The sequence below is a fragment of the Lissotriton helveticus genome, chromosome 10, assembly GCF_964261635.1.
Source record: "Lissotriton helveticus chromosome 10, aLisHel1.1, whole genome shotgun sequence".
NCBI lineage: Eukaryota > Metazoa > Chordata > Amphibia > Caudata > Salamandridae > Lissotriton > Lissotriton helveticus.
This window is the reverse complement of record NC_136071.1, coordinates 191,322,945-191,337,055: the sequence shown is the minus strand read 5'-3', so window position 1 is coordinate 191,337,055 and position 14,111 is coordinate 191,322,945.

The following is a 14,111-nucleotide window of genomic DNA, read 5'->3' as shown; positions in this document are numbered from 1 at the left end:
AGAGTGCATGCATCAATGAGCCTAGTCAGGGACTTCATTGACTCTACAGAGTGCATGCATCATTGAGCCTAGTAAGGGACTCCAGTGACTCTACAGAATGCATATATCAATGAACCTAGCAAGGGACTTCATTGATCTACAGAGTGCATGCATCATTGAGCCTAGTAAGGACTCCATTGACTCTACAGAATGCATGCATCAATGAGCCTAGTCAGGGAATTCATTGACTCTACAGAGTGCATGCATCATTGAGCCTAGTAAGGGACTCCAGTGACTATCAATGAACCTAGCAAGGGACTTCATTGATCCACAGAGTGCATGCATCAATGAGCCTAGTAAGGGACTCCATTGACTAAACAGATTGTATGCATCAATGAGCCTAGTCAGGGACTACATTGACTCTACAAAGTGCATGTATCAATGAGCCTAGTAAGGGACTACATTGACTATACAGAGTGTATGCATCAATGAACCTAGTAAGGAACTTCATTGACTCTACCGAATGCATGCATCAATGAGCCTAGTCAGGGAATTAATTGACTCTACAGAGTGCATGCATCATTGAGCCTAGTAAGGGACTCCAGTGACTCTACAGAATGCATATATCAATGAACCTAGCAAGGGACTTCATTGATCCACAGAGTGCATGCATCAATGAGCCTAGTAAGGGACTCCATTGACTAAACAGAGTGTATGCATCAATGAGCCTAGTCAGGGACTTCATTGACTCTACAAAGTGCATGTATCAATGAGCCTAGTAAGGGACTACATTGACTATACAGAGTGTATGCATCAATGAGCCTAGTCAGGGACTTCATTGACTCTACAGAGTGCATGCATCATTGAGCCTAGTAAGGGACTCCAGTGACTCTACAGAAGGCATGCATCAATGAACCTAGTAAGGAACTTCATTGACTCTACAGAATGCATGCATCAATGAACCTAGCAAGGTACTTCATTGACTCTACAGAATGCATGTATCAATGAACCTAGCAAGGGACTCCATTGACTCTACAGAATGCATGTATCAATGAACCTAGCAAGGGACTCCATTGACTCTACAGAATGCATGTATCAATGAACCTAGCAAGGGACTTCATTGACTCTACAGAGTGCATGCATTAATGAGCCTAGTAAGGGACCCATTGACTCTACAGAATGCATGCATCAATGAGCCTAGTAAGGGACTCCATTGACTCTACAGAATGCATGCATCAATAAGCCTAGTAAGGGACTCCATTGACTCTATAGAATGCATGTATCAATGTACCTAGCAAGGGACTTCATTGACTCTACAGAGTGCATGCACCAATGAATCTAGTAAGGGACCCATTGACTCTACAGAATGCATGCATCAATGAGCCTAGTAAGGGACCCATTGACTCTACAGAATGCATGCATCAATGAGCCTAGTAAGGGACTCCATTGACTCTACAGAATGCATGCATCAATGAGCCTAGTAAGGGACTCCATTGACTCTACAGAATGCATGCATCAATGAGCCTAGTAAGGGACTCCATTGACTATACAGAGTGCATGCATCAATGACCCTATTAAGGGACTCCATTTTCTCGACAGAATGCATGCATCAATGAATCTAGTAAGGAACTCCATTAACTCTATAGAATGCATGTATCAATGAACCTAGCAAGGGACTTCATTGACTCTACAGAGTGCATGCATCAATGAGAATAGCAAGGGACTTCATTGACTCTACAGAGTGCATGCATCAATGAGCCTAGTAAGGGACCCATTGACTCTACAGAATGCATGCATCAATGAGCCTAGTAAGGGACTCCATTGACTATACAGAGTGCATGCATCAATTAGTCTAGTAAGGGACTCCGTTGACTATACAGAGTGCATGCATCAATGACCCTATTAAGGGACTCCATTGACTCTACAGAATGCATGCATCAATGAACCTAGTAAGGAACTCCATTAACTCTATAGAATGCATGTATCAATGAACCTAGCAAGGGACTTCTTTGACTCTACAGAGTGTACAAATCATTTGGCCTAGTAAGAGATGTCAGTGGCACCGCATAGTGCATGCATCAAAAGGCATAGTAAAGGATGCCAGTGTCCTCATGCAGATTCTGCATCAGTGGGCTTAGTAACGTGTAATTGGATCCACACTGTGCATATATCATTCAGGTGTCTAAGAAGCGCCAGTGACCCCAGATAATGCATACAGGATTGTACCTACGAAAGGGCATCCGTGGCCCTACATAAGAGCAGGTTATTAGTGCCCTGTGAAACAAGAGATCAAGTGCAAGTTGAGTAAGACTATGTGGCTCAGCGCAGCAAGAGATCACATGAGAAGGGAGCACGTCACCATGGCCAGTCGTAGAAGTAAGACTTTTTTAAAGATGACACCAGGACATTGCCTATCAAGAGATGATGACAAATTAACAGGCCAACAGGGCCATAAGCATCAAGACCCCATCTGCTCCACATCACTATGTTTGGAAGTGGAAAGAGCAGGACATGTTTCAGTAGGTCAGCAAATGACTATTGTTGGTGAGCAGGAAAGGCCAATAACCACATACTTGCGTAGGAAGAACAGAGTCATATAAGCAGGAAATCATCTACAAGGACAGGTTACCAGGGTGTGTGCAGCAGGTGTTTACGTAAAAAAGAACCAGTCACTAGACCCTGTTCAGTACAAAGAATGATATGCTGTTACAGAGGAAATTCAGAAATATCTTTGACACTAGTAGCAGGATTGGAGATACAATTGTTGCATAGAACAAGTAAAAGAGAACTCAGTAAGTCACATTAGATACTAAGCAAATATTGATTAACTCCTGTTTTTGAACAGTGAGGTTAAATGTGTATTAAGATTTTTGAAGAAAACCCCGATATGTAGGACCCGTGGCTGAGATAAATAAATGGTCTGATGAAGGTGAAAAACATGTATGGTTGGGGAAATAAATGAGTGAGAATTAATATGGCAGCCTGAATTTACAATCAAAAATAATTTTTAGACTTCGTTTTTGTTTATTTATTGGACTAAAAGAACAGTAAATTGGGGATGGCAGTAGCAAGAATGGAGAACTGTCCGTATAAGTTCATCATTTTTGGGTGTAACTTTGACTTCAAGGCTTCCTATTTACAGTTTGGTCCTCAAATTCAATGGGGTGAAGTGTCACCAAGGCTTGTTGTGCAGAAGAAGATCATGTGCAAAATGCAATGGTGTAATGTGTAATGACGAGGTCCACTGCACATTTTGGAGTAGGGCCCATGAGAATCCCACATTCTATTAATTTCGATTCCTAATCCACCGCTTTGCCTACTTTATAAAGAACACTGACCGGTTCTATTGTTATTGGTTTAGTTAATGTATTGTATGTATATATATATATATATGTTTCCCTATATATGATTTTTGAATTATCAATACCCAGATGAAGAATAATATACCATGTTTTTAAAAATGTATATAAAAATGTTGAAAAAAGTAAATTAAAACAAATTATCAAGAGAAAAAAATAAAAATGCTTTCCATATAAAAGAAAAAACTTTTCAATGGGGTGAAGTGTCACCAAGGCTTGTTGTGCAGAAGAAGATCATGTGCAAAATGCAATGGTGTAATGTGTAATGACGAGGTCCACTGCACATTTTGGAGTAGGGCCCATGAGATTCCCACATTCTATTAATTTCGATTCCTAATCCACCGCTTTGCCTACTTTATAAAGAACACTGACCGGTTCTATTGTTATTTGTTTAGTTATTGTATTGTATGTATACATATATATATGTTTCCCTATATATGATTTTTGAATTATCAATACCCAGATGAAGAATAAAATACCATGTTTTTAAAAATGTATATACAAATTTTGAAAAAAGTAAATTAAAACAAATTATCAAGAGAAAAAAATAAAAATGTTTTTCATATAAAAGAAAAAACTTTGACTCTAATCTTATATATGTAATGTGTAGTCACAACCTTTTTGGAGTATGAATAAGGGAGAGTTCTGGCAATAATTAATTGAATGTTTTGCTATAGTTTTCACTTTTCTAAAATGACACTACTTGCCTACGTATAGCAAAATATGTATTTGTAGGGGACCCCTGTTTTCCAAAATATATTAATTTCGGAACTGCCAGCAGCACAGAGCACTAAATCATGTCGCCTAATATAGGTGGACAGAACCTGAAGGTGCCCTCCATGCACAGCAATGGCTATAGGGAACTTCATTAAGTTCCTGACAAAGCTAGCATGTCACTATGACTTAGAAGAAAACTGTCATATGCAAGAGGAGCAGCTAATCCCCTGAGGACTACACCAAGGGACACATTATAGATGCAGCACAATGCCCACTCCATATTACTTCAATGAGGTTTGTCTGTAACAATAAAACACTGCTGTGCTATCATGCCATCTGCACACATGTTTGGCCAACAGGCTATTAGCGTCAGAAGGACCTGGAGAACAGTAATCATGATACCATCTGAGATACTGCAGATTTGCATTATAACCATGACAAGTCAGGACCCGAATATATCCTGTGTGATTAATGTTACTAAGGAGAGTGGGGTATTTCACATTTAAAGTACTCCATAGGAGTAACTTGTGTATAGAAGTGTTTGATAACACGTCAATGTAACGTTTATAGATTAATGCAACAGGAGAGGTAAACATATATGTGTCCCATTGTCAGGTTAATCATTTATAATGTGTTTGTGTAAACTAATGTTTAATTCTTATAGATGTAATAAGAATTTTCTCTATGCAGGTGCATTTCGACATGACGTCTTCATAATGCTTTATAATATATTCATGTGCTAAGACGTTGCATTTATTATGCATGTAGAATTGTGCACATATTCTGTAGCCCTGAACACTACTAAATTTTATTTGTGTAGGCCTCGAGACATAACATTCTATTCACATTTAACCTTGATTGCAGAATGCATTTTGCTAACCTTTTGTTTTCCACTGCAGGTATGAACAAAGCCTCATTAGTTAGCCTAGAAGGGTTTTCACTAGATAGCAAGGTATAGGAAGATGAAGTTGGCAAGGAGAAGCACAGTAACGAGCAAGGAGGCAAGTTCTCATGGAGGAGGAGAAGTATGGCTAAGGACGAAAGTTGCAACTTATCGATGTGGGAAAGGTGGTACAAGTATCCAGTTGTGCCAGAGCCATGGACTTAGTGAGGGACTGAGAGACACCTTGGGACTTCACGGGGAGCAGATCTATGCGTCTGCTTGTGTGGCGTTATGCTACTTGACCCATAGTTGGAGTGCTTTCTACTGAAGGCTCCGACTGCTGACACCTCTTCAAATTTTCTTTGAAAAATGCTTTCAGACTAGGGTTGTCCATTTTAGGGTAGTGTAGGAAGAGATAGCTTGCTCATCCTTACTTTGGTGAACCAATTGTTGCAGTTTAATACTCAATATTGTCATCATACAATTAGTTGTCTGTTTTATAATATACAAGGTAAATCTCTTCAGAAGATTTGGACTCATTTAATTCATCCTATATTTCTATACGATAATGCTGAGGTTGGTTTATATTGACTTATTTACAAATTTATAATTAAACTCCACTAAAGTCAGAGTAAGTTATCAAGTGGATTAAAGTGTGACCACACTTTGGGTACACTGTATTGAGATTTTAACTCTAATGGTTTCCTCCATCTCATCAGCTAAAAAGACCATCAACCTAGAGATGAATGTGGAAGTGGGTCGAGACGCCATCAGACCCTTTCAAGGCTTGTGGAGGATTTAATACTTGACCACGTTTAGTGCCTGATACATATTTCTTGAGCAAGATCACCACACCAGTTTCAAGGACACTTTTAATCTGTATGTGATACAGACATTCCTCTTCAGCCAGTGCCACACCCACAGAAAGTGTAACACACCCTGCCTTTTCCTTGTATTCGACTTGACACCTGAAGAGGCCTTAATGGATTATTGGCCAAAAGGCATTGACTATATGTTGTGACAATTCATACAATGATTGACAAGATAAAGGAATCATTTTAGTTGTTAAGGACTAAGGCTCGCTAATACAATCTGGAGCCTTTCATATGAACTAACTACTGGTTTTAAGTTAGGCAATGTAATCATGTATAACACCTTTGAATTATGGATGCAGGGACTGAAATATAGTAGTTTGAACATTGTTCCAAAATGAGGATGGCTGATAAAATCTAATTCAATTAATTAAGGTCAACCCATGATTAATGCATATCCCTGTCAGACAAACCAGCATGGAGATACAAAGGACCAAAAAAGTGCAGTCTATGTGATGCTCCGAATGAGGATTTTGTGCATTTGGTCACCATATGTCCCAAGCTGAATAATGTATGCAGCACACTCTTTAAACACTTATTTATTGAGAGAGGGATGCGTACCTGCAGAACAGTCATCATGAGAAGTCTGGCCCCTACAGATCCTCAGCTAAACTGCAAACTTCTGACATTTTTACAGATTCACGATAAAGCAGTTAAGCCGAATTGTAAGCTGCATACTATAGCATGAGGAATTTGCCTCATACAATGAGTACACAACATTTATACGCTGCTAAACCATTTCTAAGCTCCTGACACTTAGGGGCCCATTAGGATGGCGGGCGGACTTTGCCCGGCCGCCATCCTTGCAGTAGTAGGGACCGCCTGCCATAAGGGCGGGGGTCCCATCGGCAGCATTAGGAAGCACCCGCCACAGTGGCAGGCGCATCCCGCATTCCTACCATTGTGACAGGTGGTGCACTTAGCACCGCCCGCCACAATTGCAGGAAAGCATGCTGTGCACTTCCATGCACAGCATGGCAGGCACCGCGCGGTGCCTGCCATGCTGTGCATGGAACTGCTGGCGGGTACCATAGGTACCCCCATGTGCACCACCCACGGCCCGGAGTCCCTGGGGGCCCACAACGGGCCCCCGCAGGGATTCTCTGCATGCCTTTCCGTGGCGGCATTGCCGCCACGGAAAGGCATCAACAATTGCCCATCATAATATGGCTGGCGGTGTCTGATAGACACCACCACCATATTATTTCTTTTCCGCCCCTGGCCGCAAGGCGACCGGGGCGGAAAAGCGGCGGACGGTCTTTCCGTCCGCTGAGGTCCCCCTGCCATACTAATATGGCGGGGGGAAAACAAATGCGGATGCCCCCACCAGGCTGGCGGTGGCTACCGCCAGCCTGGCGGCGGCAATCCGCCCAACATCATAATTGACCCGTAGAGTTGTGGAATCTTATTTTGAGGCATACGTCAATTTGTAGCAACAGTGAAAAGTATCCCTATGTCTAAATACATTTTAAAATGATAATTTTTTTTAACGAGACAACAAGATTTTCCTGAGCTGTAGCAATATTAATTCATGTTTCTAAGATAAGCGATTATTATTAAAAAAAAGATTGTTTAATATGTATATTGTGATGGTTTTTATTAATTAATAACAATAAACTCATATTTGTATTTGTATTTGCAGCGTTTCTGACGAATGAGTTGGATGAATTTTTACCACAGTGGTGCCATGTAATTGTTGTGAAAATAATACATTGTTAAAGAAATATTTGCATTGTCCAAGAATGAGGATCGCATTATTGAAGGCCAAAATGCATATATGTATTTCTATCCCTTAGCAAGCCCTCCCTTTATTTAGCTGTAAATGTTCCCAGGTTCCACAGGAGGAAAGGGAATGGCGATTTGGGCACAAAAAAGCCAGCAAAACATGACAGCAAACAGTTGGAGAGGAGATGGCGCATCAGCAAGGACACCTCTAACAGGACAGCCTTCAAGACCTCCTTCGACGTCTACTATCGCCTGCTGAGGGCAACAAAGAAGACAGCCATTGCCACACGTATCAAAAACAGCACCAACAACACCAATGAACTTTTCAACATCGTTAAGGAATTCTCCAACCCGGCTGCCAGCGAAAACAACATCATGCCCTCACAGGAGCTCTTCAACAACCTCGCCCACTTCTTCCATTACAAGATTACAATCATATACAGAAACTTCGGATCCAAAAGCACACCTATGGACATCCTCAACAGATACATCACTACTGTACCTGATACCAACAACAAATCTGACCACCTAAAACATCCTCTCCACTCAGGACACAACTTTCATCCTGAAATCCATCCAATTGGGAGCTCCAACAGACCCATGCCCACACCACATCTTCTACCTCGGAAACCAAAAGATCGGCCAGGAACTCATCACCCTATTCAATACCACCACAATATATCCAGATGCCTGGAAACACGCCAAAATCATACCCCTACTCCATAAAACCACCACGGACCCCAGCAAACTAATAAAATTACTGGCCAATCTCCCTGCTCCCGTTCCTAGCAAATGTACTGGAAAAGATCATCAACAATCTACTCATGACACACCTTAAGCAGAACCAGCTAGTCAACACCTCCCAATCCGACTTCCACAGCTATCACAGCACTAAACCGCCCTGATGGCAGCCACCAACAACATCGGAATCCTCCTCAACCGAGGAGAAACAGCAGCTTGATCCTCCTCGACCTCTCGGCAGCCTTTAACCCCTTAAGTGCTGCCGTCGGCCAACGGTCGTCACGGGCACTACCTCCCCAGTGCTGCGCACGACCGTTGGACGTCCAGTTCAGCACCGGATAATGGACAGCGCAGCACTGGGGAGGTTTGTTTACTAGCTTTAAAGGGGTTAACACCCTATTGCACCACATACTGTTGGATCAACTTCTTCCTCACAGAATTTCCACCTCCCACCTTTCACCTCTAAACTGAAGGAGATCACCTGCGGTGTCCCCCAGGGCTCATCCCTCAGTCCCACGCTTTTCAAAGCATATGTGATCCCACTGGACAACATCATCAGATCCTACGGTCTCCACATAATTTCCTACACAGACGACACCCAACTCTTTCTCTCACTCACAGACAACCCCACCATGACCAGAACCAACTTCCACAGATGCATGACACACGTCGCCGACTGGATGAAAAACAACTGCTTGCAGCTGAACACAGACAATACGGAAGTACTGATCTTTGGTGACAGTCGTAACACATGGAATTATTCCAGGTGGCCATCAGACCTAGGACCCGCACCCACTTCCCTCAACCACGCCAGAAACCTCAGAATCATTTTTTGACAACAAGCTCACATTGAAATCACAGATCAATCCCATCTCCCCCGCCTGCTTCCTCACTCTGCGAATGCTACACAAGATCTTCAAGTTGCTACCCCTACACATGAGATACACTGTGACATAAGCCCTCATCACCAGCTGACTAGACTACGGCAGCAATGCCCTCTATGTAGGGATCGCTGTGCACCTTCTACAGAGACTTCAAACCATACAGAACGCTGCAGCAAGACTCATCCTCAGCCTTCCCCAACAAGCCCACATCAAACCCCACCTCAGGAAACTCCACTGGCTCCCCGTACAGAAGAGATGCCAGTTCAAGCTGCTGACCCGTGCACACCAGTCTCTACACAACCAACGACCTGCCTACATTAACCACTGCCTGAGCATCCACCAACCATTGAGAAGACTACACTCCACCTCCCTTTCACTGGCCTATACTCCCTGCATCTACCGAAGCAGAAGTGGAATACGCTTCTTCTCCCACATTGCAGCAAAGACCTGGAACAGCCCCCCCATGGACCTCCAGACCATCACCTCGCTTCCAGAGTTACAAATAGCTGTTAAAACCTGGCTGTACGAATAAGTCTCTAGTGCCTGCATGCGCCTGGAAACCCTATTGGGTGATTAGCCGTGCTTTATAAAACCTGATTGATTGATGTTTCTAAAAGTGAATACATCAAACAGGGGCAGTCCCATTCTGCAGAACCTGGGGCCAGTGAACATATAACAGCTACAATTATTCATGGAAATAAATTATGCAAAAAGGAAAAGATAACACTAATAGTACTATGACAGAATCCCTCAATTTAACAGTGAAAAGTACAAAAACTAAGGTACCCACAACAAACTAAACTGGTAAAGCCTGAGAGCAATCTGTCTAGAAAAATCCACAACTCACCAGAGAACATTTGTTCAGCCGCCACGTGAGTGACTTGCTGAATTCAATTCACAGGTATGGGTTCATGCGAGTAAAGTAGTTAGTAGGTTGTGTTTCTTTGCATTGATTTAGGACTGAAGAAATCCCTTTTTTCCTTCTTTAAATGTCCCTTTTGTTGAGGGTTGATTAGTGCCTGGAGGAGGTTCCCACAAGTTGTATTCAGGACCCCCAAGTACCAGTGTGATTTTATACTCACTTGGTTGCGGAACCAATGTTCCCTGGTGAATTTTTGATTTTTCTATACTGATTGCTCTCAAGCTCATTCAGTTTGTTTTGTTTTGAACACATAATGTACTTGTGTTGTAGAGATTATGGAAGATATGCTTGGCCTGGGGGATGTTATTTCCTGACCTGCCTTTGACTAAGACTATCCAAGTAGGCTAGCCAATTACTAATGAATTTCATGGCACCTGGGGTCTAAATTTAACACCCTGATCTATTACATAATTTCTTGGTCCTCACCTCAGGCGCTTCCGTACAGACTGATCTAGTTTATCCATTTATTGGTAATATTAGCTGATAGTTTATAAAATAATTCAGTTGCACAATTCTGGTGATGGCTTCTATTTTAGCACAACTATTGAGTGGGCATGACATATTTATGATTATGTTTTGTGTAATGTTCAATTCAATTGGCTTGGTCCTTAGTGGGGTTCTATGTGTGTGAATTTCCTGCTTTGGTACCCCCACTATTCCAGTTGTTTTTATTTACAGTTTAGGAGTTTTCACTGTCAGGACATGTAAAATTAAACTCACATGTCCTACTTTTTAGATACTACGCGCCCTGCCAGAGGAGCTTTTAGGGCCTACCTTACCAGTGACATAAGTTTTTTTAAAGGAAGGTTTGGGCCTAGCAAACCATGTATTTTGCCAGGTTGATATGGAGGTTTAAAACTGCATTACAGGCTGCAGTGGCAGGCCTGAGACATGTTTTGGAAGGTTACTTTAGTGAAGTGTGCAATGAGTGATGTAGGCTACTAGCAATATTCAAATTTCAGATCCTGGGTTCCTCTAATACCATAAATTAGGGACTACATGTAAATTAAATATACCAATCAGACCTAAAGCTAACACATACAAAATCAGTAACATATTGCAAAAATCTGGGAGTGACCTAGCAAACGGGCCAGATTCAACAGTGACTGTAAAACTTTGCTACAGAGAACCTTAATGGGGAATTCTCTCTATGGAGCTCTGTGTGCCGGATGCCTTGGTCTGATATTGGATCACAGTGCCTATTCTGGGCTTATGTCAGGCAGTAATTGTGAAAAGATTTGTTTTAGAATATAAAAAGCATTCGTACAATCCTACTTCAAAGGAAACAAAAAAAACATTCTGGGCCAAACTACTGTTTAGTGCAAGGAAATCCAATTCAAGCACAAACAATAAACAATCTGAATAGGCCCATAAACATTCTGATTTCCACTGTCCAAGAACAAGACGGGGCCCAATTTCTGACCAGCAGGTTCTTTGGGGATTCTACTGCAATTAGACAACACAAAACAACAAAAGCAGGACACGGGACATGAAATAACTGCCAAACCTAGCATCAGGAGCAAAGTAATAGGTTCCCCATCAGCACATCAAACACATTCTCAAAAATGCTTGGCTGAAGAAATAATCAATAGAATACGCAACGGCAGAAAGGAAGGCGCTCTGGGACCTGATGGCAGTCCCCAGGTCATCTTCACATACAATCCGGTTTTCTGTAGTAACCATCTATCTACAATATTTACAGAAATAGAGCTATTAAATCAAATGCCACCTAGTTGGCAAGGCTCAATAATCACACAAATCTACTAAGGCGGAGATAGAATGAACCCAGCAAACTACAGGCTCATAGCATTATTAGACATCAAAGCCAAGTATTACACCGCTCTGATCCTTGAAGATCTGGCTGACTGGTCCAATACCAATAGCTTGATCCCAGGAAGCAGACGGGCTTCAGAAAAGGGATTGGAGCACTTGCAAACATACTAGTGCTTTCCCTAATAGCAGAAAAGAGTAAACAAAACAAGCAAAAATTACATCTTTGCTTTATTGATCTGAAAGAGGCCTTTGACAAGGTTGATCGAAACAGACTGCGGAGAAAACTAAGAGACTGCAATGTCCCTGAAAGGGATTATGCTATTCTACTCAAACACCTGGATAAGAATAAAGCTGGGGGATGGCTCCAGAATCTCAGAAAAACTTGCCACAACAAGGGCCTCAAACAGGGGTGTGTGCTGGTGCAATGCCTCTTCAATCTGTTTATGTCTGACCTAACACCTCGGCTTAATCAGATCAGATCCCAACTGCCACATTTGGGAAAGCTAACTTTATCAAACCTTTCCTATGCAGACAATGTGGTATTAATGAGCCTAACCAAAGTTGGTCTCTGATTTGATTTGATTGATCATTTTATAGAGCGCGCGAATGCCCATGGGCGTCTTGGCGCTAAGAGAGTCAGAGAGATTCTGGACCGACCGTACCGTCTAGCAGGCAGTGAAAAGCCAAGTTTTCACTGCTTTCCTAAAAGAGAGCAGAAAAAGAACTGTTTTTTATAGAGATTGGGAGAAGGTTCCATACCTTTGCTGTGTGTAGTAGGAAACTTCTGCCTCCCCATCTGGCCCGTCTGTGTTTCGGAACCATGATTAGTTTGGCTTGGCTGGATCTAAGAAGCCTAGTAGGTTCGTACAGTTTCAGATGGGTTTTTAAGAACTGTGATCCTGATCCATGAAGCGCCTTATAAGCAAGGCATACCGATTTAAACTGCACTCTTTTGGTGATAGGGAGCCAATGAAGGGTTTTTAGTTTATGGGCGATTGACTCATATTTGGGAATGTCCAGCACCAGCCTTGCGGCTGCATTCTGCAAGCATTGTAATTTTGATAGAATTTGTACCTTGGCTCCAGCATACAGGGCATTCCCATAATCTATCCTTGACAAGGCCAGGGCAGTCACCACTGTTTTCCGAGTGTCTGCTGGAATGTAGGGCAACAATTTTCTAATCATTTTCAGAATGTACCAAACTGATGAAGCCAATTTACTGCCCTGAGCATAAAATGAGAGTTTGATGTCAAGAGTCATACCCAGATTTTTCACCTTTTCTACTGGAGCCGGACAGTTGCCAAGGCTGTCAGGCCACCACTCCGGGGACCAAATGTTTGGATCGCCCCCCAGCACCATTACTTCGCTTTTATCCCCATTTAACTTCAGGCAATTATTCAGCATCCATTGTCTGACTTGCGTCATACATGATCTGAATTTATCCGCCGTCTCTTTGGCATCCTTGCTAATAGACACCACTATCTGGGTGTCGTCGGCATAGGAGACCGGGGTAAAGCCACTTTCCCTTACGATTCCTGCTAACGGGGCTACGTACAGATTGAAGAGGGTAGGGCTTAAAGAAGACCCCTGGGGCACCCCACACGGCGAGCTGAATGATTTGGATATTGCCTCCCCCAGCTCTACTGAGAAAGTTTTGTTACACAAGTAGGAAGCCAGGAGAGCACGTGCCGAGCTATGAACTCTGGCTTCGACCAGGCGGGTCAGGAGTGTCTCATGGCTAACCGTATTGAAGGCCGCCGATAGGTCCAGTAGTACCAGGGCGGCCTTCCCTCCTTCATCCACAACACTCCTGAGTTCTTCCACCGCCGTTAGCAGTTCCGTTTCTGTTCCATGTCTCTCTCGGAACCCAAATTGTGAGTGATCTAGTATATTTCCCTCCGAAATGTGGTCTGGAAATGAAATGTATGCATATGATACAGCCAACAAACTTGAAATTAATACATCAAACACTAAAACCATGCAGATCAGCAATCGCCCAAGTCCCCCACTAAATATCTGGTTAAACGGTAAAGTGCTGGAAGATGTGAGCAGCTACAAGTATTTGGGAGTTTACATTGACAGAATACTTACTCATCAACAACAGAAAAACTATATGTTGCAAAAATCGAGCGCACTAGCCTTTTCTTTCCGCACATTGGGCAAAAAACGTTTGGGTCCATCCTATAAGCTACTGCTCTCGATAATAGTAGCAAAAATGCTCCCCAAAATATCTTACACTACCATCGTCCTTCACGA